The sequence below is a fragment of the Haliotis asinina genome, chromosome 2, assembly GCF_037392515.1.
Source record: "Haliotis asinina isolate JCU_RB_2024 chromosome 2, JCU_Hal_asi_v2, whole genome shotgun sequence".
Classification (NCBI taxonomy): Eukaryota; Metazoa; Mollusca; class Gastropoda; order Lepetellida; family Haliotidae; genus Haliotis; species Haliotis asinina.
In genome coordinates this window covers 66875237-66894456 of record NC_090281.1, presented here as the reverse complement: position 1 = coordinate 66894456, position 19220 = coordinate 66875237, and the positions used below count along the sequence as shown (strand labels likewise).

At 45.1% G+C, this 19220-nt stretch overlaps 44 non-coding genes across 44 annotated transcripts; 15 read left to right on the top strand and 29 right to left on the bottom strand.

The window, feature by feature from the left end:
- Positions 1-407: 407 nt before the first annotated feature.
- On the top strand, positions 408-627 carry LOC137275037 (small nucleolar RNA U3). The gene has a single exon (XR_010956364.1). It is a non-coding gene; the product is annotated as a small nucleolar RNA U3 (small nucleolar RNA).
- Positions 628-792: 165 nt separating this feature from the next.
- Trnav-cac (transfer RNA valine (anticodon CAC)) lies at positions 793-865 on the bottom strand. The gene has a single exon. It is a non-coding gene; the product is annotated as a tRNA-Val (tRNA).
- A 217-nt stretch (positions 866-1082) lies between these two features.
- Positions 1083-1155, bottom strand: Trnav-aac (transfer RNA valine (anticodon AAC)). Its single transcript has one exon. It is a non-coding gene; the product is annotated as a tRNA-Val (tRNA).
- Positions 1156-1703: 548 nt separating this feature from the next.
- Positions 1704-1923, top strand: LOC137275035 (small nucleolar RNA U3). Its single transcript, XR_010956362.1, has one exon. It is a non-coding gene; the product is annotated as a small nucleolar RNA U3 (small nucleolar RNA).
- Positions 1924-2088: 165 nt separating this feature from the next.
- Trnav-cac (transfer RNA valine (anticodon CAC)) lies at positions 2089-2161 on the bottom strand. Its single transcript has one exon. It is a non-coding gene; the product is annotated as a tRNA-Val (tRNA).
- A 217-nt stretch (positions 2162-2378) lies between these two features.
- Trnav-aac (transfer RNA valine (anticodon AAC)) lies at positions 2379-2451 on the bottom strand. The gene has a single exon. It is a non-coding gene; the product is annotated as a tRNA-Val (tRNA).
- A 548-nt stretch (positions 2452-2999) lies between these two features.
- LOC137275034 (small nucleolar RNA U3) lies at positions 3000-3219 on the top strand. Its single transcript, XR_010956361.1, has one exon. It is a non-coding gene; the product is annotated as a small nucleolar RNA U3 (small nucleolar RNA).
- Positions 3220-3384: 165 nt separating this feature from the next.
- Trnav-cac (transfer RNA valine (anticodon CAC)) lies at positions 3385-3457 on the bottom strand. The gene has a single exon. It is a non-coding gene; the product is annotated as a tRNA-Val (tRNA).
- A 217-nt stretch (positions 3458-3674) lies between these two features.
- Positions 3675-3747, bottom strand: Trnav-aac (transfer RNA valine (anticodon AAC)). Its single transcript has one exon. It is a non-coding gene; the product is annotated as a tRNA-Val (tRNA).
- A 548-nt stretch (positions 3748-4295) lies between these two features.
- On the top strand, positions 4296-4515 carry LOC137275033 (small nucleolar RNA U3). Its single transcript, XR_010956360.1, has one exon. It is a non-coding gene; the product is annotated as a small nucleolar RNA U3 (small nucleolar RNA).
- A 165-nt stretch (positions 4516-4680) lies between these two features.
- Trnav-cac (transfer RNA valine (anticodon CAC)) lies at positions 4681-4753 on the bottom strand. Its single transcript has one exon. It is a non-coding gene; the product is annotated as a tRNA-Val (tRNA).
- Positions 4754-4970: 217 nt separating this feature from the next.
- Positions 4971-5043, bottom strand: Trnav-aac (transfer RNA valine (anticodon AAC)). Its single transcript has one exon. It is a non-coding gene; the product is annotated as a tRNA-Val (tRNA).
- Positions 5044-5591: 548 nt separating this feature from the next.
- On the top strand, positions 5592-5811 carry LOC137275032 (small nucleolar RNA U3). The gene has a single exon (XR_010956359.1). It is a non-coding gene; the product is annotated as a small nucleolar RNA U3 (small nucleolar RNA).
- Positions 5812-5976: 165 nt separating this feature from the next.
- On the bottom strand, positions 5977-6049 carry Trnav-cac (transfer RNA valine (anticodon CAC)). The gene has a single exon. It is a non-coding gene; the product is annotated as a tRNA-Val (tRNA).
- A 217-nt stretch (positions 6050-6266) lies between these two features.
- Positions 6267-6339, bottom strand: Trnav-aac (transfer RNA valine (anticodon AAC)). Its single transcript has one exon. It is a non-coding gene; the product is annotated as a tRNA-Val (tRNA).
- A 548-nt stretch (positions 6340-6887) lies between these two features.
- Positions 6888-7107, top strand: LOC137274968 (small nucleolar RNA U3). The gene has a single exon (XR_010956299.1). It is a non-coding gene; the product is annotated as a small nucleolar RNA U3 (small nucleolar RNA).
- Positions 7108-7272: 165 nt separating this feature from the next.
- Trnav-cac (transfer RNA valine (anticodon CAC)) lies at positions 7273-7345 on the bottom strand. The gene has a single exon. It is a non-coding gene; the product is annotated as a tRNA-Val (tRNA).
- Positions 7346-7562: 217 nt separating this feature from the next.
- Positions 7563-7635, bottom strand: Trnav-aac (transfer RNA valine (anticodon AAC)). The gene has a single exon. It is a non-coding gene; the product is annotated as a tRNA-Val (tRNA).
- A 548-nt stretch (positions 7636-8183) lies between these two features.
- Positions 8184-8403, top strand: LOC137275031 (small nucleolar RNA U3). Its single transcript, XR_010956358.1, has one exon. It is a non-coding gene; the product is annotated as a small nucleolar RNA U3 (small nucleolar RNA).
- A 165-nt stretch (positions 8404-8568) lies between these two features.
- Positions 8569-8641, bottom strand: Trnav-cac (transfer RNA valine (anticodon CAC)). Its single transcript has one exon. It is a non-coding gene; the product is annotated as a tRNA-Val (tRNA).
- A 217-nt stretch (positions 8642-8858) lies between these two features.
- On the bottom strand, positions 8859-8931 carry Trnav-aac (transfer RNA valine (anticodon AAC)). Its single transcript has one exon. It is a non-coding gene; the product is annotated as a tRNA-Val (tRNA).
- Positions 8932-9479: 548 nt separating this feature from the next.
- LOC137274967 (small nucleolar RNA U3) lies at positions 9480-9699 on the top strand. Its single transcript, XR_010956298.1, has one exon. It is a non-coding gene; the product is annotated as a small nucleolar RNA U3 (small nucleolar RNA).
- A 165-nt stretch (positions 9700-9864) lies between these two features.
- Trnav-cac (transfer RNA valine (anticodon CAC)) lies at positions 9865-9937 on the bottom strand. The gene has a single exon. It is a non-coding gene; the product is annotated as a tRNA-Val (tRNA).
- Positions 9938-10154: 217 nt separating this feature from the next.
- Positions 10155-10227, bottom strand: Trnav-aac (transfer RNA valine (anticodon AAC)). Its single transcript has one exon. It is a non-coding gene; the product is annotated as a tRNA-Val (tRNA).
- A 548-nt stretch (positions 10228-10775) lies between these two features.
- On the top strand, positions 10776-10995 carry LOC137275030 (small nucleolar RNA U3). Its single transcript, XR_010956357.1, has one exon. It is a non-coding gene; the product is annotated as a small nucleolar RNA U3 (small nucleolar RNA).
- A 165-nt stretch (positions 10996-11160) lies between these two features.
- Positions 11161-11233, bottom strand: Trnav-cac (transfer RNA valine (anticodon CAC)). Its single transcript has one exon. It is a non-coding gene; the product is annotated as a tRNA-Val (tRNA).
- Positions 11234-11450: 217 nt separating this feature from the next.
- On the bottom strand, positions 11451-11523 carry Trnav-aac (transfer RNA valine (anticodon AAC)). Its single transcript has one exon. It is a non-coding gene; the product is annotated as a tRNA-Val (tRNA).
- A 548-nt stretch (positions 11524-12071) lies between these two features.
- LOC137275029 (small nucleolar RNA U3) lies at positions 12072-12291 on the top strand. The gene has a single exon (XR_010956356.1). It is a non-coding gene; the product is annotated as a small nucleolar RNA U3 (small nucleolar RNA).
- Positions 12292-12456: 165 nt separating this feature from the next.
- On the bottom strand, positions 12457-12529 carry Trnav-cac (transfer RNA valine (anticodon CAC)). The gene has a single exon. It is a non-coding gene; the product is annotated as a tRNA-Val (tRNA).
- Positions 12530-12746: 217 nt separating this feature from the next.
- Trnav-aac (transfer RNA valine (anticodon AAC)) lies at positions 12747-12819 on the bottom strand. The gene has a single exon. It is a non-coding gene; the product is annotated as a tRNA-Val (tRNA).
- Positions 12820-13367: 548 nt separating this feature from the next.
- On the top strand, positions 13368-13587 carry LOC137275028 (small nucleolar RNA U3). Its single transcript, XR_010956355.1, has one exon. It is a non-coding gene; the product is annotated as a small nucleolar RNA U3 (small nucleolar RNA).
- A 165-nt stretch (positions 13588-13752) lies between these two features.
- Trnav-cac (transfer RNA valine (anticodon CAC)) lies at positions 13753-13825 on the bottom strand. Its single transcript has one exon. It is a non-coding gene; the product is annotated as a tRNA-Val (tRNA).
- A 217-nt stretch (positions 13826-14042) lies between these two features.
- On the bottom strand, positions 14043-14115 carry Trnav-aac (transfer RNA valine (anticodon AAC)). The gene has a single exon. It is a non-coding gene; the product is annotated as a tRNA-Val (tRNA).
- A 548-nt stretch (positions 14116-14663) lies between these two features.
- LOC137275027 (small nucleolar RNA U3) lies at positions 14664-14883 on the top strand. The gene has a single exon (XR_010956354.1). It is a non-coding gene; the product is annotated as a small nucleolar RNA U3 (small nucleolar RNA).
- A 165-nt stretch (positions 14884-15048) lies between these two features.
- On the bottom strand, positions 15049-15121 carry Trnav-cac (transfer RNA valine (anticodon CAC)). The gene has a single exon. It is a non-coding gene; the product is annotated as a tRNA-Val (tRNA).
- Positions 15122-15338: 217 nt separating this feature from the next.
- Trnav-aac (transfer RNA valine (anticodon AAC)) lies at positions 15339-15411 on the bottom strand. Its single transcript has one exon. It is a non-coding gene; the product is annotated as a tRNA-Val (tRNA).
- Positions 15412-15959: 548 nt separating this feature from the next.
- Positions 15960-16179, top strand: LOC137275026 (small nucleolar RNA U3). Its single transcript, XR_010956353.1, has one exon. It is a non-coding gene; the product is annotated as a small nucleolar RNA U3 (small nucleolar RNA).
- Positions 16180-16344: 165 nt separating this feature from the next.
- Trnav-cac (transfer RNA valine (anticodon CAC)) lies at positions 16345-16417 on the bottom strand. The gene has a single exon. It is a non-coding gene; the product is annotated as a tRNA-Val (tRNA).
- Positions 16418-16634: 217 nt separating this feature from the next.
- On the bottom strand, positions 16635-16707 carry Trnav-aac (transfer RNA valine (anticodon AAC)). Its single transcript has one exon. It is a non-coding gene; the product is annotated as a tRNA-Val (tRNA).
- A 548-nt stretch (positions 16708-17255) lies between these two features.
- Positions 17256-17475, top strand: LOC137275023 (small nucleolar RNA U3). Its single transcript, XR_010956351.1, has one exon. It is a non-coding gene; the product is annotated as a small nucleolar RNA U3 (small nucleolar RNA).
- A 165-nt stretch (positions 17476-17640) lies between these two features.
- Trnav-cac (transfer RNA valine (anticodon CAC)) lies at positions 17641-17713 on the bottom strand. Its single transcript has one exon. It is a non-coding gene; the product is annotated as a tRNA-Val (tRNA).
- Positions 17714-17930: 217 nt separating this feature from the next.
- Trnav-aac (transfer RNA valine (anticodon AAC)) lies at positions 17931-18003 on the bottom strand. The gene has a single exon. It is a non-coding gene; the product is annotated as a tRNA-Val (tRNA).
- Positions 18004-18551: 548 nt separating this feature from the next.
- On the top strand, positions 18552-18771 carry LOC137275022 (small nucleolar RNA U3). Its single transcript, XR_010956350.1, has one exon. It is a non-coding gene; the product is annotated as a small nucleolar RNA U3 (small nucleolar RNA).
- Positions 18772-18936: 165 nt separating this feature from the next.
- Trnav-cac (transfer RNA valine (anticodon CAC)) lies at positions 18937-19009 on the bottom strand. Its single transcript has one exon. It is a non-coding gene; the product is annotated as a tRNA-Val (tRNA).
- Positions 19010-19220: the final 211 nt, after the last annotated feature.

Genomic DNA, 19220 nt, shown 5'->3' with positions numbered 1-19220 from the left:
TCGGAGCTTATATAAAGAGGATTTGGGTGGGGCTAATTAAGGTGTAATGATGTGCGATCACACCAAGTCTCCTTCTGGTTCTTCCAACTTGGATGTTGACACTGGAGCAGTCACAGTCACAATCATACCCACGGTCAATGGGAGATAACCACCAATACGCTGTAATCACAAAACAATTTACATTGACAAAACACTTGATCAGTTGAGATTGCCTGTACTCTATGTGCTTTTTTCAGTTAATCACAAACGTGGAATGAATCCGAAGAGCACACAGGTGGCCCTGTCTACGACAGATTGTCGTGCTGGAGATTTTTCCAGACGTGTACCAACAACGATAGGTGCTATTGCATACCACACGGGCGTGCCTTTTGAAAAGAAGTAGGTACAAAATCCGGCCCGCAGTAGTTAAGATCATACTTTTAGGGATCATTTCTATAGTATGCATCGCCATGACTTCAGGTAAAACTGACAGTCTACCAAACCACGAGGACGATAGACAGTCTCTCTTTCTGAGCGCGAAGCCAACCAGGGTGAGTGCCATCTGAGGTTAGTAACCCTGGTTCTTGATGACCGTTCCTCTCAGTCACATGTGGCAGAGATGGAGGGAAGAGAGGCATTCTGAGTGGTTTGGCCAACCCCATTTTCATCTGTCTCAATAAATGCCAGTTAGCAAACCTCATATAACGCTCCCTGAGTCTTATAACGCATTGGATATAGTACACAACTGCTCTGACATCTGTCAGCAAGGAAGAATTGCAAAACGACAATTCATGGAGGTGTAAAAACAAAGGAAGGTTCAGGCGAGGCTCGAACTCGCGGCCTTCTGCGTGTGAAGCAGACGTGATAACCACTACACCACTGAACCTTAGCTGTCATGGCACACGTATTTGTAATGACCTATACCTGTCGCTGACACTGACACAACACAAGCCGGGGATATGCTGAGGGCCCACGCACATGTTAAAGGGAGAGAAGTAGGAAAGAATTAATCTGTAACAAGTCCGCTTCACTTGTGGTAGGTTTCAAGTTGAGAAAGAGAGTTGTGCTTATTGCAAGATATAATGCAACCCCAAGAAAAAATAAGGTTCCGGCGAGGCTCGAACTCGCGGCCTTCTGCGTGTTAAGCAGACGTGATAACCACTACACCACGGAACCAGTTGCATGCCTTTGGAGAAACAAGCTAAATCTCTTCCAGGTGATATAGCTTGAGCATAGTCTTCTCTGCTACTTCATTTCCTTACATTAATAAGGTTTGAACATATCCAAAAACACAACTTTGCACAATGGAATCATGAGTCGGAGCTTATATAAAGAGGATTTGGGTGGGGCTAATTAAGGTGTAATGATGTGCGATCACACCAAGTCTCCTTCTGGTTCTTCCAACTTGGATGTTGACACTGGAGCAGTCACAGTCACAATCATACCCACGGTCAATGGGAGATAACCACCAATACGCTGTAATCACAAAACAATTTACATTGACAAAACACTTGATCAGTTGAGATTGCCTGTACTCTATGTGCTTTTTTCAGTTAATCACAAACGTGGAATGAATCCGAAGAGCACACAGGTGGCCCTGTCTACGACAGATTGTCGTGCTGGAGATTTTTCCAGACGTGTACCAACAACGATAGGTGCTATTGCATACCACACGGGCGTGCCTTTTGAAAAGAAGTAGGTACAAAATCCGGCCCGCAGTAGTTAAGATCATACTTTTAGGGATCATTTCTATAGTATGCATCGCCATGACTTCAGGTAAAACTGACAGTCTACCAAACCACGAGGACGATAGACAGTCTCTCTTTCTGAGCGCGAAGCCAACCAGGGTGAGTGCCATCTGAGGTTAGTAACCCTGGTTCTTGATGACCGTTCCTCTCAGTCACATGTGGCAGAGATGGAGGGAAGAGAGGCATTCTGAGTGGTTTGGCCAACCCCATTTTCATCTGTCTCAATAAATGCCAGTTAGCAAACCTCATACAACGCTCCCTGAGTCTTATAACGCATTGGATATAGTACACAACTGCTCTGACATCTGTCAGCAAGGAAGAATTGCAAAACGACAATTCATGGAGGTGTAAAAACAAAGGAAGGTTCAGGCGAGGCTCGAACTCGCGGCCTTCTGCGTGTGAAGCAGACGTGATAACCACTACACCACTGAACCTTAGCTGTCATGGCACACGTATTTGTAATGACCTATACCTGTCGCTGACACTGACACAACACAAGCCGGGGATATGCTGAGGGCCCACGCACATGTTAAAGGGAGAGAAGTAGGAAAGAATTAATCTGTAACAAGTCCGCTTCACTTGTGGTAGGTTTCAAGTTGAGAAAGAGAGTTGTGCTTATTGCAAGATATAATGCAACCCCAAGAAAAAATAAGGTTCCGGCGAGGCTCGAACTCGCGGCCTTCTGCGTGTTAAGCAGACGTGATAACCACTACACCACGGAACCAGTTGCATGCCTTTGGAGAAACAAGCTAAATCTCTTCCAGGTGATATAGCTTGAGCATAGTCTTCTCTGCTACTTCATTTCCTTACATTAATAAGGTTTGAACATATCCAAAAACACAACTTTGCACAATGGAATCATGAGTCGGAGCTTATATAAAGAGGATTTGGGTGGGGCTAATTAAGGTGTAATGATGTGCGATCACACCAAGTCTCCTTCTGGTTCTTCCAACTTGGATGTTGACACTGGAGCAGTCACAGTCACAATCATACCCACGGTCAATGGGAGATAACCACCAATACGCTGTAATCACAAAACAATTTACATTGACAAAACACTTGATCAGTTGAGATTGCCTGTACTCTATGTGCTTTTTTCAGTTAATCACAAACGTGGAATGAATCCGAAGAGCACACAGGTGGCCCTGTCTACGACAGATTGTCGTGCTGGAGATTTTTCCAGACGTGTACCAACAACGATAGGTGCTATTGCATACCACACGGGCGTGCCTTTTGAAAAGAAGTAGGTACAAAATCCGGCCCGCAGTAGTTAAGATCATACTTTTAGGGATCATTTCTATAGTATGCATCGCCATGACTTCAGGTAAAACTGACAGTCTACCAAACCACGAGGACGATAGACAGTCTCTCTTTCTGAGCGCGAAGCCAACCAGGGTGAGTGCCATCTGAGGTTAGTAACCCTGGTTCTTGATGACCGTTCCTCTCAGTCACATGTGGCAGAGATGGAGGGAAGAGAGGCATTCTGAGTGGTTTGGCCAACCCCATTTTCATCTGTCTCAATAAATGCCAGTTAGCAAACCTCATACAACGCTCCCTGAGTCTTATAACGCATTGGATATAGTACACAACTGCTCTGACATCTGTCAGCAAGGAAGAATTGCAAAACGACAATTCATGGAGGTGTAAAAACAAAGGAAGGTTCAGGCGAGGCTCGAACTCGCGGCCTTCTGCGTGTGAAGCAGACGTGATAACCACTACACCACTGAACCTTAGCTGTCATGGCACACGTATTTGTAATGACCTATACCTGTCGCTGACACTGACACAACACAAGCCGGGGATATGCTGAGGGCCCACGCACATGTTAAAGGGAGAGAAGTAGGAAAGAATTAATCTGTAACAAGTCCGCTTCACTTGTGGTAGGTTTCAAGTTGAGAAAGAGAGTTGTGCTTATTGCAAGATATAATGCAACCCCAAGAAAAAATAAGGTTCCGGCGAGGCTCGAACTCGCGGCCTTCTGCGTGTTAAGCAGACGTGATAACCACTACACCACGGAACCAGTTGCATGCCTTTGGAGAAACAAGCTAAATCTCTTCCAGGTGATATAGCTTGAGCATAGTCTTCTCTGCTACTTCATTTCCTTACATTAATAAGGTTTGAACATATCCAAAAACACAACTTTGCACAATGGAATCATGAGTCGGAGCTTATATAAAGAGGATTTGGGTGGGGCTAATTAAGGTGTAATGATGTGCGATCACACCAAGTCTCCTTCTGGTTCTTCCAACTTGGATGTTGACACTGGAGCAGTCACAGTCACAATCATACCCACGGTCAATGGGAGATAACCACCAATACGCTGTAATCACAAAACAATTTACATTGACAAAACACTTGATCAGTTGAGATTGCCTGTACTCTATGTGCTTTTTTCAGTTAATCACAAACGTGGAATGAATCCGAAGAGCACACAGGTGGCCCTGTCTACGACAGATTGTCGTGCTGGAGATTTTTCCAGACGTGTACCAACAACGATAGGTGCTATTGCATACCACACGGGCGTGCCTTTTGAAAAGAAGTAGGTACAAAATCCGGCCCGCAGTAGTTAAGATCATACTTTTAGGGATCATTTCTATAGTATGCATCGCCATGACTTCAGGTAAAACTGACAGTCTACCAAACCACGAGGACGATAGACAGTCTCTCTTTCTGAGCGCGAAGCCAACCAGGGTGAGTGCCATCTGAGGTTAGTAACCCTGGTTCTTGATGACCGTTCCTCTCAGTCACATGTGGCAGAGATGGAGGGAAGAGAGGCATTCTGAGTGGTTTGGCCAACCCCATTTTCATCTGTCTCAATAAATGCCAGTTAGCAAACCTCATATAACGCTCCCTGAGTCTTATAACGCATTGGATATAGTACACAACTGCTCTGACATCTGTCAGCAAGGAAGAATTGCAAAACGACAATTCATGGAGGTGTAAAAACAAAGGAAGGTTCAGGCGAGGCTCGAACTCGCGGCCTTCTGCGTGTGAAGCAGACGTGATAACCACTACACCACTGAACCTTAGCTGTCATGGCACACGTATTTGTAATGACCTATACCTGTCGCTGACACTGACACAACACAAGCCGGGGATATGCTGAGGGCCCACGCACATGTTAAAGGGAGAGAAGTAGGAAAGAATTAATCTGTAACAAGTCCGCTTCACTTGTGGTAGGTTTCAAGTTGAGAAAGAGAGTTGTGCTTATTGCAAGATATAATGCAACCCCAAGAAAAAATAAGGTTCCGGCGAGGCTCGAACTCGCGGCCTTCTGCGTGTTAAGCAGACGTGATAACCACTACACCACGGAACCAGTTGCATGCCTTTGGAGAAACAAGCTAAATCTCTTCCAGGTGATATAGCTTGAGCATAGTCTTCTCTGCTACTTCATTTCCTTACATTAATAAGGTTTGAACATATCCAAAAACACAACTTTGCACAATGGAATCATGAGTCGGAGCTTATATAAAGAGGATTTGGGTGGGGCTAATTAAGGTGTAATGATGTGCGATCACACCAAGTCTCCTTCTGGTTCTTCCAACTTGGATGTTGACACTGGAGCAGTCACAGTCACAATCATACCCACGGTCAATGGGAGATAACCACCAATACGCTGTAATCACAAAACAATTTACATTGACAAAACACTTGATCAGTTGAGATTGCCTGTACTCTATGTGCTTTTTTCAGTTAATCACAAACGTGGAATGAATCCGAAGAGCACACAGGTGGCCCTGTCTACGACAGATTGTCGTGCTGGAGATTTTTCCAGACGTGTACCAACAACGATAGGTGCTATTGCATACCACACGGGCGTGCCTTTTGAAAAGAAGTAGGTACAAAATCCGGCCCGCAGTAGTTAAGATCATACTTTTAGGGATCATTTCTATAGTATGCATCGCCATGACTTCAGGTAAAACTGACAGTCTACCAAACCACGAGGACGATAGACAGTCTCTCTTTCTGAGCGCGAAGCCAACCAGGGTGAGTGCCATCTGAGGTTAGTAACCCTGGTTCTTGATGACCGTTCCTCTCAGTCACATGTGGCAGAGATGGAGGGAAGAGAGGCATTCTGAGTGGTTTGGCCAACCCCATTTTCATCTGTCTCAATAAATGCCAGTTAGCAAACCTCATACAACGCTCCCTGAGTCTTATAACGCATTGGATATAGTACACAACTGCTCTGACATCTGTCAGCAAGGAAGAATTGCAAAACGACAATTCATGGAGGTGTAAAAACAAAGGAAGGTTCAGGCGAGGCTCGAACTCGCGGCCTTCTGCGTGTGAAGCAGACGTGATAACCACTACACCACTGAACCTTAGCTGTCATGGCACACGTATTTGTAATGACCTATACCTGTCGCTGACACTGACACAACACAAGCCGGGGATATGCTGAGGGCCCACGCACATGTTAAAGGGAGAGAAGTAGGAAAGAATTAATCTGTAACAAGTCCGCTTCACTTGTGGTAGGTTTCAAGTTGAGAAAGAGAGTTGTGCTTATTGCAAGATATAATGCAACCCCAAGAAAAAATAAGGTTCCGGCGAGGCTCGAACTCGCGGCCTTCTGCGTGTTAAGCAGACGTGATAACCACTACACCACGGAACCAGTTGCAAGCCTTTGGAGAAACAAGCTAAATCTCTTCCAGGTGATATAGCTTGAGCATAGTCTTCTCTGCTACTTCATTTCCTTACATTAATAAGGTTTGAACATATCCAAAAACACAACTTTGCACAATGGAATCATGAGTCGGAGCTTATATAAAGAGGATTTGGGTGGGGCTAATTAAGGTGTAATGATGTGCGATCACACCAAGTCTCCTTCTGGTTCTTCCAACTTGGATGTTGACACTGGAGCAGTCACAGTCACAATCATACCCACGGTCAATGGGAGATAACCACCAATACGCTGTAATCACAAAACAATTTACATTGACAAAACACTTGATCAGTTGAGATTGCCTGTACTCTATGTGCTTTTTTCAGTTAATCACAAACGTGGAATGAATCCGAAGAGCACACAGGTGGCCCTGTCTACGACAGATTGTCGTGCTGGAGATTTTTCCAGACGTGTACCAACAACGATAGGTGCTATTGCATACCACACGGGCGTGCCTTTTGAAAAGAAGTAGGTACAAAATCCGGCCCGCAGTAGTTAAGATCATACTTTTAGGGATCATTTCTATAGTATGCATCGCCATGACTTCAGGTAAAACTGACAGTCTACCAAACCACGAGGACGATAGACAGTCTCTCTTTCTGAGCGCGAAGCCAACCAGGGTGAGTGCCATCTGAGGTTAGTAACCCTGGTTCTTGATGACCGTTCCACTCAGTCACATGTGGCAGAGATGGAGGGAAGAGAGGCATTCTGAGTGGTTTGGCCAACCCCATTTTCATCTGTCTCAATAAATGCCAGTTAGCAAACCTCATACAACGCTCCCTGAGTCTTATAACGCATTGGATATAGTACACAACTGCTCTGACATCTGTCAGCAAGGAAGAATTGCAAAACGACAATTCATGGAGGTGTAAAAACAAAGGAAGGTTCAGGCGAGGCTCGAACTCGCGGCCTTCTGCGTGTGAAGCAGACGTGATAACCACTACACCACTGAACCTTAGCTGTCATGGCACACGTATTTGTAATGACCTATACCTGTCGCTGACACTGACACAACACAAGCCGGGGATATGCTGAGGGCCCACGCACATGTTAAAGGGAGAGAAGTAGGAAAGAATTAATCTGTAACAAGTCCGCTTCACTTGTGGTAGGTTTCAAGTTGAGAAAGAGAGTTGTGCTTATTGCAAGATATAATGCAACCCCAAGAAAAAATAAGGTTCCGGCGAGGCTCGAACTCGCGGCCTTCTGCGTGTTAAGCAGACGTGATAACCACTACACCACGGAACCAGTTGCATGCCTTTGGAGAAACAAGCTAAATCTCTTCCAGGTGATATAGCTTGAGCATAGTCTTCTCTGCTACTTCATTTCCTTACATTAATAAGGTTTGAACATATCCAAAAACACAACTTTGCACAATGGAATCATGAGTCGGAGCTTATATAAAGAGGATTTGGGTGGGGCTAATTAAGGTGTAATGATGTGCGATCACACCAAGTCTCCTTCTGGTTCTTCCAACTTGGATGTTGACACTGGAGCAGTCACAGTCACAATCATACCCACGGTCAATGGGAGATAACCACCAATACGCTGTAATCACAAAACAATTTACATTGACAAAACACTTGATCAGTTGAGATTGCCTGTACTCTATGTGCTTTTTTCAGTTAATCACAAACGTGGAATGAATCCGAAGAGCACACAGGTGGCCCTGTCTACGACAGATTGTCGTGCTGGAGATTTTTCCAGACGTGTACCAACAACGATAGGTGCTATTGCATACCACACGGGCGTGCCTTTTGAAAAGAAGTAGGTACAAAATCCGGCCCGCAGTAGTTAAGATCATACTTTTAGGGATCATTTCTATAGTATGCATCGCCATGACTTCAGGTAAAACTGACAGTCTACCAAACCACGAGGACGATAGACAGTCTCTCTTTCTGAGCGCGAAGCCAACCAGGGTGAGTGCCATCTGAGGTTAGTAACCCTGGTTCTTGATGACCGTTCCTCTCAGTCACATGTGGCAGAGATGGAGGGAAGAGAGGCATTCTGAGTGGTTTGGCCAACCCCATTTTCATCTGTCTCAATAAATGCCAGTTAGCAAACCTCATACAACGCTCCCTGAGTCTTATAACGCATTGGATATAGTACACAACTGCTCTGACATCTGTCAGCAAGGAAGAATTGCAAAACGACAATTCATGGAGGTGTAAAAACAAAGGAAGGTTCAGGCGAGGCTCGAACTCGCGGCCTTCTGCGTGTGAAGCAGACGTGATAACCACTACACCACTGAACCTTAGCTGTCATGGCACACGTATTTGTAATGACCTATACCTGTCGCTGACACTGACACAACACAAGCCGGGGATATGCTGAGGGCCCACGCACATGTTAAAGGGAGAGAAGTAGGAAAGAATTAATCTGTAACAAGTCCGCTTCACTTGTGGTAGGTTTCAAGTTGAGAAAGAGAGTTGTGCTTATTGCAAGATATAATGCAACCCCAAGAAAAAATAAGGTTCCGGCGAGGCTCGAACTCGCGGCCTTCTGCGTGTTAAGCAGACGTGATAACCACTACACCACGGAACCAGTTGCAAGCCTTTGGAGAAACAAGCTAAATCTCTTCCAGGTGATATAGCTTGAGCATAGTCTTCTCTGCTACTTCATTTCCTTACATTAATAAGGTTTGAACATATCCAAAAACACAACTTTGCACAATGGAATCATGAGTCGGAGCTTATATAAAGAGGATTTGGGTGGGGCTAATTAAGGTGTAATGATGTGCGATCACACCAAGTCTCCTTCTGGTTCTTCCAACTTGGATGTTGACACTGGAGCAGTCACAGTCACAATCATACCCACGGTCAATGGGAGATAACCACCAATACGCTGTAATCACAAAACAATTTACATTGACAAAACACTTGATCAGTTGAGATTGCCTGTACTCTATGTGCTTTTTTCAGTTAATCACAAACGTGGAATGAATCCGAAGAGCACACAGGTGGCCCTGTCTACGACAGATTGTCGTGCTGGAGATTTTTCCAGACGTGTACCAACAACGATAGGTGCTATTGCATACCACACGGGCGTGCCTTTTGAAAAGAAGTAGGTACAAAATCCGGCCCGCAGTAGTTAAGATCATACTTTTAGGGATCATTTCTATAGTATGCATCGCCATGACTTCAGGTAAAACTGACAGTCTACCAAACCACGAGGACGATAGACAGTCTCTCTTTCTGAGCGCGAAGCCAACCAGGGTGAGTGCCATCTGAGGTTAGTAACCCTGGTTCTTGATGACCGTTCCACTCAGTCACATGTGGCAGAGATGGAGGGAAGAGAGGCATTCTGAGTGGTTTGGCCAACCCCATTTTCATCTGTCTCAATAAATGCCAGTTAGCAAACCTCATACAACGCTCCCTGAGTCTTATAACGCATTGGATATAGTACACAACTGCTCTGACATCTGTCAGCAAGGAAGAATTGCAAAACGACAATTCATGGAGGTGTAAAAACAAAGGAAGGTTCAGGCGAGGCTCGAACTCGCGGCCTTCTGCGTGTGAAGCAGACGTGATAACCACTACACCACTGAACCTTAGCTGTCATGGCACACGTATTTGTAATGACCTATACCTGTCGCTGACACTGACACAACACAAGCCGGGGATATGCTGAGGGCCCACGCACATGTTAAAGGGAGAGAAGTAGGAAAGAATTAATCTGTAACAAGTCCGCTTCACTTGTGGTAGGTTTCAAGTTGAGAAAGAGAGTTGTGCTTATTGCAAGATATAATGCAACCCCAAGAAAAAATAAGGTTCCGGCGAGGCTCGAACTCGCGGCCTTCTGCGTGTTAAGCAGACGTGATAACCACTACACCACGGAACCAGTTGCATGCCTTTGGAGAAACAAGCTAAATCTCTTCCAGGTGATATAGCTTGAGCATAGTCTTCTCTGCTACTTCATTTCCTTACATTAATAAGGTTTGAACATATCCAAAAACACAACTTTGCACAATGGAATCATGAGTCGGAGCTTATATAAAGAGGATTTGGGTGGGGCTAATTAAGGTGTAATGATGTGCGATCACACCAAGTCTCCTTCTGGTTCTTCCAACTTGGATGTTGACACTGGAGCAGTCACAGTCACAATCATACCCACGGTCAATGGGAGATAACCACCAATACGCTGTAATCACAAAACAATTTACATTGACAAAACACTTGATCAGTTGAGATTGCCTGTACTCTATGTGCTTTTTTCAGTTAATCACAAACGTGGAATGAATCCGAAGAGCACACAGGTGGCCCTGTCTACGACAGATTGTCGTGCTGGAGATTTTTCCAGACGTGTACCAACAACGATAGGTGCTATTGCATACCACACGGGCGTGCCTTTTGAAAAGAAGTAGGTACAAAATCCGGCCCGCAGTAGTTAAGATCATACTTTTAGGGATCATTTCTATAGTATGCATCGCCATGACTTCAGGTAAAACTGACAGTCTACCAAACCACGAGGACGATAGACAGTCTCTCTTTCTGAGCGCGAAGCCAACCAGGGTGAGTGCCATCTGAGGTTAGTAACCCTGGTTCTTGATGACCGTTCCTCTCAGTCACATGTGGCAGAGATGGAGGGAAGAGAGGCATTCTGAGTGGTTTGGCCAACCCCATTTTCATCTGTCTCAATAAATGCCAGTTAGCAAACCTCATACAACGCTCCCTGAGACTTATAACGCATTGGATATAGTACACAACTGCTCTGACATCTGTCAGCAAGGAAGAATTGCAAAACGACAATTCATGGAGGTGTAAAAACAAAGGAAGGTTCAGGCGAGGCTCGAACTCGCGGCCTTCTGCGTGTGAAGCAGACGTGATAACCACTACACCACTGAACCTTAGCTGTCATGGCACACGTATTTGTAATGACCTATACCTGTCGCTGACACTGACACAACACAAGCCGGGGATATGCTGAGGGCCCACGCACATGTTAAAGGGAGAGAAGTAGGAAAGAATTAATCTGTAACAAGTCCGCTTCACTTGTGGTAGGTTTCAAGTTGAGAAAGAGAGTTGTGCTTATTGCAAGATATAATGCAACCCCAAGAAAAAATAAGGTTCCGGCGAGGCTCGAACTCGCGGCCTTCTGCGTGTTAAGCAGACGTGATAACCACTACACCACGGAACCAGTTGCATGCCTTTGGAGAAACAAGCTAAATCTCTTCCAGGTGATATAGCTTGAGCATAGTCTTCTCTGCTACTTCATTTCCTTACATTAATAAGGTTTGAACATATCCAAAAACACAACTTTGCACAATGGAATCATGAGTCGGAGCTTATATAAAGAGGATTTGGGTGGGGCTAATTAAGGTGTAATGATGTGCGATCACACCAAGTCTCCTTCTGGTTCTTCCAACTTGGATGTTGACACTGGAGCAGTCACAGTCACAATCATACCCACGGTCAATGGGAGATAACCACCAATACGCTGTAATCACAAAACAATTTACATTGACAAAACACTTGATCAGTTGAGATTGCCTGTACTCTATGTGCTTTTTTCAGTTAATCACAAACGTGGAATGAATCCGAAGAGCACACAGGTGGCCCTGTCTACGACAGATTGTCGTGCTGGAGATTTTTCCAGACGTGTACCAACAACGATAGGTGCTATTGCATACCACACGGGCGTGCCTTTTGAAAAGAAGTAGGTACAAAATCCGGCCCGCAGTAGTTAAGATCATACTTTTAGGGATCATTTCTATAGTATGCATCGCCATGACTTCAGGTAAAACTGACAGTCTACCAAACCACGAGGACGATAGACAGTCTCTCTTTCTGAGCGCGAAGCCAACCAGGGTGAGTGCCATCTGAGGTTAGTAACCCTGGTTCTTGATGACCGTTCCTCTCAGTCACATGTGGCAGAGATGGAGGGAAGAGAGGCATTCTGAGTGGTTTGGCCAACCCCATTTTCATCTGTCTCAATAAATGCCAGTTAGCAAACCTCATACAACGCTCCCTGAGTCTTATAACGCATTGGATATAGTACACAACTGCTCTGACATCTGTCAGCAAGGAAGAATTGCAAAACGACAATTCATGGAGGTGTAAAAACAAAGGAAGGTTCAGGCGAGGCTCGAACTCGCGGCCTTCTGCGTGTGAAGCAGACGTGATAACCACTACACCACTGAACCTTAGCTGTCATGGCACACGTATTTGTAATGACCTATACCTGTCGCTGACACTGACACAACACAAGCCGGGGATATGCTGAGGGCCCACGCACATGTTAAAGGGAGAGAAGTAGGAAAGAATTAATCTGTAACAAGTCCGCTTCACTTGTGGTAGGTTTCAAGTTGAGAAAGAGAGTTGTGCTTATTGCAAGATATAATGCAACCCCAAGAAAAAATAAGGTTCCGGCGAGGCTCGAACTCGCGGCCTTCTGCGTGTTAAGCAGACGTGATAACCACTACACCACGGAACCAGTTGCATGCCTTTGGAGAAACAAGCTAAATCTCTTCCAGGTGATATAGCTTGAGCATAGTCTTCTCTGCTACTTCATTTCCTTACATTAATAAGGTTTGAACATATCCAAAAACACAACTTTGCACAATGGAATCATGAGTCGGAGCTTATATAAAGAGGATTTGGGTGGGGCTAATTAAGGTGTAATGATGTGCGATCACACCAAGTCTCCTTCTGGTTCTTCCAACTTGGATGTTGACACTGGAGCAGTCACAGTCACAATCATACCCACGGTCAATGGGAGATAACCACCAATACGCTGTAATCACAAAACAATTTACATTGACAAAACACTTGATCAGTTGAGATTGCCTGTACTCTATGTGCTTTTTTCAGTTAATCACAAACGTGGAATGAATCCGAAGAGCACACAGGTGGCCCTGTCTACGACAGATTGTCGTGCTGGAGATTTTTCCAGACGTGTACCAACAACGATAGGTGCTATTGCATACCACACGGGCGTGCCTTTTGAAAAGAAGTAGGTACAAAATCCGGCCCGCAGTAGTTAAGATCATACTTTTAGGGATCATTTCTATAGTATGCATCGCCATGACTTCAGGTAAAACTGACAGTCTACCAAACCACGAGGACGATAGACAGTCTCTCTTTCTGAGCGCGAAGCCAACCAGGGTGAGTGCCATCTGAGGTTAGTAACCCTGGTTCTTGATGACCGTTCCTCTCAGTCACATGTGGCAGAGATGGAGGGAAGAGAGGCATTCTGAGTGGTTTGGCCAACCCCATTTTCATCTGTCTCAATAAATGCCAGTTAGCAAACCTCATACAACGCTCCCTGAGTCTTATAACGCATTGGATATAGTACACAACTGCTCTGACATCTGTCAGCAAGGAAGAATTGCAAAACGACAATTCATGGAGGTGTAAAAAGAAAGGAAGGTTCAGGCGAGGCTCGAACTCGCGGCCTTCTGCGTGTGAAGCAGACGTGATAACCACTACACCACTGAACCTTAGCTGTCATGGCACACGTATTTGTAATGACCTATACCTGTCGCTGACACTGACACAACACAAGCCGGGGATATGCTGAGGGCCCACGCACATGTTAAAGGGAGAGAAGTAGGAAAGAATTAATCTGTAACAAGTCCGCTTCACTTGTGGTAGGTTTCAAGTTGAGAAAGAGAGTTGTGCTTATTGCAAGATATAATGCAACCCCAAGAAAAAATAAGGTTCCGGCGAGGCTCGAACTCGCGGCCTTCTGCGTGTTAAGCAGACGTGATAACCACTACACCACGGAACCAGTTGCATGCCTTTGGAGAAACAAGCTAAATCTCTTCCAGGTGATATAGCTTGAGCATAGTCTTCTCTGCTACTTCATTTCCTTACATTAATAAGGTTTGAACATATCCAAAAACACAACTTTGCACAATGGAATCATGAGTCGGAGCTTATATAAAGAGGATTTGGGTGGGGCTAATTAAGGTGTAATGATGTGCGATCACACCAAGTCTCCTTCTGGTTCTTCCAACTTGGATGTTGACACTGGAGCAGTCACAGTCACAATCATACCCACGGTCAATGGGAGATAACCACCAATACGCTGTAATCACAAAACAACTTACATTGACAAAACACTTGATCAGTTGAGATTGCCTGTACTCTATGTGCTTTTTTCAGTTAATCACAAACGTGGAATGAATCCGAAGAGCACACAGGTGGCCCTGTCTACGACAGATTGTCGTGCTGGAGATTTTTCCAGACGTGTACCAACAACGATAGGTGCTATTGCATACCACACGGGCGTGCCTTTTGAAAAGAAGTAGGTACAAAATCCGGCCCGCAGTAGTTAAGATCATACTTTTAGGGATCATTTCTATAGTATGCATCGCCATGACTTCAGGTAAAACTGACAGTCTACCAAACCACGAGGACGATAGACAGTCTCTCTTTCTGAGCGCGAAGCCAACCAGGGTGAGTGCCATCTGAGGTTAGTAACCCTGGTTCTTGATGACCGTTCCTCTCAGTCACATGTGGCAGAGATGGAGGGAAGAGAGGCATTCTGAGTGGTTTGGCCAACCCCATTTTCATCTGTCTCAATAAATGCCAGTTAGCAAACCTCATACAACGCTCCCTGAGTCTTATAACGCATTGGATATAGTACACAACTGCTCTGACATCTGTCAGCAAGGAAGAATTGCAAAACGACAATTCATGGAGGTGTAAAAACAAAGGAAGGTTCAGGCGAGGCTCGAACTCGCGGCCTTCTGCGTGTGAAGCAGACGTGATAACCACTACACCACTGAACCTTAGCTGTCATGGCACACGTATTTGTAATGACCTATACCTGTCACTGATACTGACACAACACAAGCCGGGGATATGCTGAGGGCCCACGCACATGTTAAAGGGAGAGAAGTAGGAAAGAATTAATCTGTAACAAGTCCGCTTCACTTGTGGTAGGTTTCAAGTTGAGAAAGAGAGTTGTGCTTATTGCAAGATATAATGCAACCCCAAGAAAAAATAAGGTTCCGGCGAGGCTCGAACTCGCGGCCTTCTGCGTGTTAAGCAGACGTGATAACCACTACACCACGGAACCAGTTGCAAGCCTTTGGAGAAACAAGCTAAATCTCTTCCAGGTGATATAGCTTGAGCATAGTCTTCTCTGCTACTTCATTTCCTTACATTAATAAGGTTTGAACATATCCAAAAACACAACTTTGCACAATGGAATCATGAGTCGGAGCTTATATAAAGAGGATTTGGGTGGGGCTAATTAAGGTGTAATGATGTGCGATCACACCAAGTCTCCTTCTGGTTCTTCCAACTTGGATGTTGACACTGGAGCAGTCACAGTCACAATCATACCCACGGTCAATGGGAGATAACCACCAATACGCTGTAATCACAAAACAATTTACATTGACAAAACACTTGATCAGTTGAGATTGCCTGTACTCTATGTGCTTTTTTCAGTTAATCACAAACGTGGAATGAATCCGAAGAGCACACAGGTGGCCCTGTCTACGACAGATTGTCGTGCTGGAGATTTTTCCAGACGTGTACCAACAACGATAGGTGCTATTGCATACCACACGGGCGTGCCTTTTGAAAAGAAGTAGGTACAAAATCCGGCCCGCAGTAGTTAAGATCATACTTTTAGGGATCATTTCTATAGTATGCATCGCCATGACTTCAGGTAAAACTGACAGTCTACCAAACCACGAGGACGATAGACAGTCTCTCTTTCTGAGCGCGAAGCCAACCAGGGTGAGTGCCATCTGAGGTTAGTAACCCTGGTTCTTGATGACCGTTCCTCTCAGTCACATGTGGCAGAGATGGAGGGAAGAGAGGCATTCTGAGTGGTTTGGCCAACCCCATTTTCATCTGTCTCAATAAATGCCAGTTAGCAAACCTCATACAACGCTCCCTGAGTCTTATAACGCATTGGATATAGTACACAACTGCTCTGACATCTGTCAGCAAGGAAGAATTGCAAAACGACAATTCATGGAGGTGTAAAAACAAAGGAAGGTTCAGGCGAGGCTCGAACTCGCGGCCTTCTGCGTGTGAAGCAGACGTGATAACCACTACACCACTGAACCTTAGCTGTCATGGCACACGTATTTGTAATGACCTATACCTGTCGCTGACACTGACACAACACAAGCCGGGGATATGCTGAGGGCCCACGCACATGTTAAAGGGAGAGAAGTAGGAAAGAATTAATCTGTAACAAGTCCGCTTCACTTGTGGTAGGTTTCAAGTTGAGAAAGAGAGTTGTGCTTATTGCAAGATATAATGCAACCCCAAGAAAAAATAAGGTTCCGGCGAGGCTCGAACTCGCGGCCTTCTGCGTGTTAAGCAGACGTGATAACCACTACACCACGGAACCAGTTGCATGCCTTTGGAGAAACAAGCTAAATCTCTTCCAGGTGATATAGCTTGAGCATAGTCTTCTCTGCTACTTCATTTCCTTACATTAATAAGGTTTGAACATATCCAAAAACACAACTTTGCACAATGGAATCATGAGTCGGAGCTTATATAAAGAGGATTTGGGTGGGGCTAATTAAGGTGTAATGATGTGCGATCACACCAAGTCTCCTTCTGGTTCTTCCAACTTGGATGTTGACACTGGAGCAGTCACAGTCACAATCATACCCACGGTCAATGGGAGATAACCACCAATACGCTGTAATCACAAAACAATTTACATTGACAAAACACTTGATCAGTTGAGATTGCCTGTACTCTATGTGCTTTTTTCAGTTAATCACAAACGTGGAATGAATCCGAAGAGCACACAGGTGGCCCTGTCTACGACAGATTGTCGTGCTGGAGATTTTTCCAGACGTGTACCAACAACGATAGGTGCTATTGCATACCACACGGGCGTGCCTTTTGAAAAGAAGTAGGTACAAAATCCGGCCCGCAGTAGTTAAGATCATACTTTTAGGGATCATTTCTATAGTATGCATCGCCATGACTTCAGGTAAAACTGACAGTCTACCAAACCACGAGGACGATAGACAGTCTCTCTTTCTGAGCGCGAAGCCAACCAGGGTGAGTGCCATCTGAGGTTAGTAACCCTGGTTCTTGATGACCGTTCCTCTCAGTCACATGTGGCAGAGATGGAGGGAAGAGAGGCATTCTGAGTGGTTTGGCCAACCCCATTTTCATCTGTCTCAATAAATGCCAGTTAGCAAACCTCATACAACGCTCCCTGAGTCTTATAACGCATTGGATATAGTACACAACTGCTCTGACATCTGTCAGCAAGGAAGAATTGCAAAACGACAATTCATGGAGGTGTAAAAACAAAGGAAGGTTCAGGCGAGGCTCGAACTCGCGGCCTTCTGCGTGTGAAGCAGACGTGATAACCACTACACCACTGAACCTTAGCTGTCATGGCACACGTATTTGTAATGACCTATACCTGTCGCTGACACTGACACAACACAAGCCGGGGATATGCTGAGGGCCCACGCACATGTTAAAGGGAGAGAAGTAGGAAAGAATTAATCTGTAACAAGTCCGCTTCACTTGTGGTAGGTTTCAAGTTGAGAAAGAGAGTTGTGCTTATTGCAAGATATAATGCAACCCCAAGAAAAAATAAGGTTCCGGCGAGGCTCGAACTCGCGGCCTTCTGCGTGTTAAGCAGACGTGATAACCACTACACCACGGAACCAGTTGCATGCCTTTGGAGAAACAAGCTAAATCTCTTCCAGGTGATATAGCTTGAGCATAGTCTTCTCTGCTACTTCATTTCCTTACATTAATAAGGTTTGAACATATCCAAAAACACAACTTTGCACAATGGAATCATGAGTCGGAGCTTATATAAAGAGGATTTGGGTGGGGCTAATTAAGGTGTAATGATGTGCGATCACACCAAGTCTCCTTCTGGTTCTTCCAACTTGGATGTTGACACTGGAGCAGTCACAGTCACAATCATACCCACGGTCAATGGGAGATAACCACCAATACGCTGTAATCACAAAACAATTTACATTGACAAAACACTTGATCAGTTGAGATTGCCTGTACTCTATGTGCTTTTTTCAGTTAATCACAAACGTGGAATGAATCCGAAGAGCACACAGGTGGCCCTGTCTACGACAGATTGTCGTGCTGGAGATTTTTCCAGACGTGTACCAACAACGATAGGTGCTATTGCATACCACACGGGCGTGCCTTTTGAAAAGAAGTAGGTACAAAATCCGGCCCGCAGTAGTTAAGATCATACTTTTAGGGATCATTTCTATAGTATGCATCGCCATGACTTCAGGTAAAACTGACAGTCTACCAAACCACGAGGACGATAGACAGTCTCTCTTTCTGAGCGCGAAGCCAACCAGGGTGAGTGCCATCTGAGGTTAGTAACCCTGGTTCTTGATGACCGTTCCTCTCAGTCACATGTGGCAGAGATGGAGGGAAGAGAGGCATTCTGAGTGGTTTGGCCAACCCCATTTTCATCTGTCTCAATAAATGCCAGTTAGCAAACCTCATACAACGCTCCCTGAGTCTTATAACGCATTGGATATAGTACACAACTGCTCTGACATCTGTCAGCAAGGAAGAATTGCAAAACGACAATTCATGGAGGTGTAAAAACAAAGGAAGGTTCAGGCGAGGCTCGAACTCGCGGCCTTCTGCGTGTGAAGCAGACGTGATAACCACTACACCACTGAACCTTAGCTGTCATGGCACACGTATTTGTAATGACCTATACCTGTCGCTGACACTGACACAACACAAGCCGGGGATATGCTGAGGGCCCACGCACATGTTAAAGGGAGAGAAGTAGGAAAGAATTAATCTGTAACAAGTCCGCTTCACTTGTGGTAGGTTTCAAGTTGAGAAAGAGAGTTGTGCTTATTGCAAGATATAATGCAACCCCAAGAA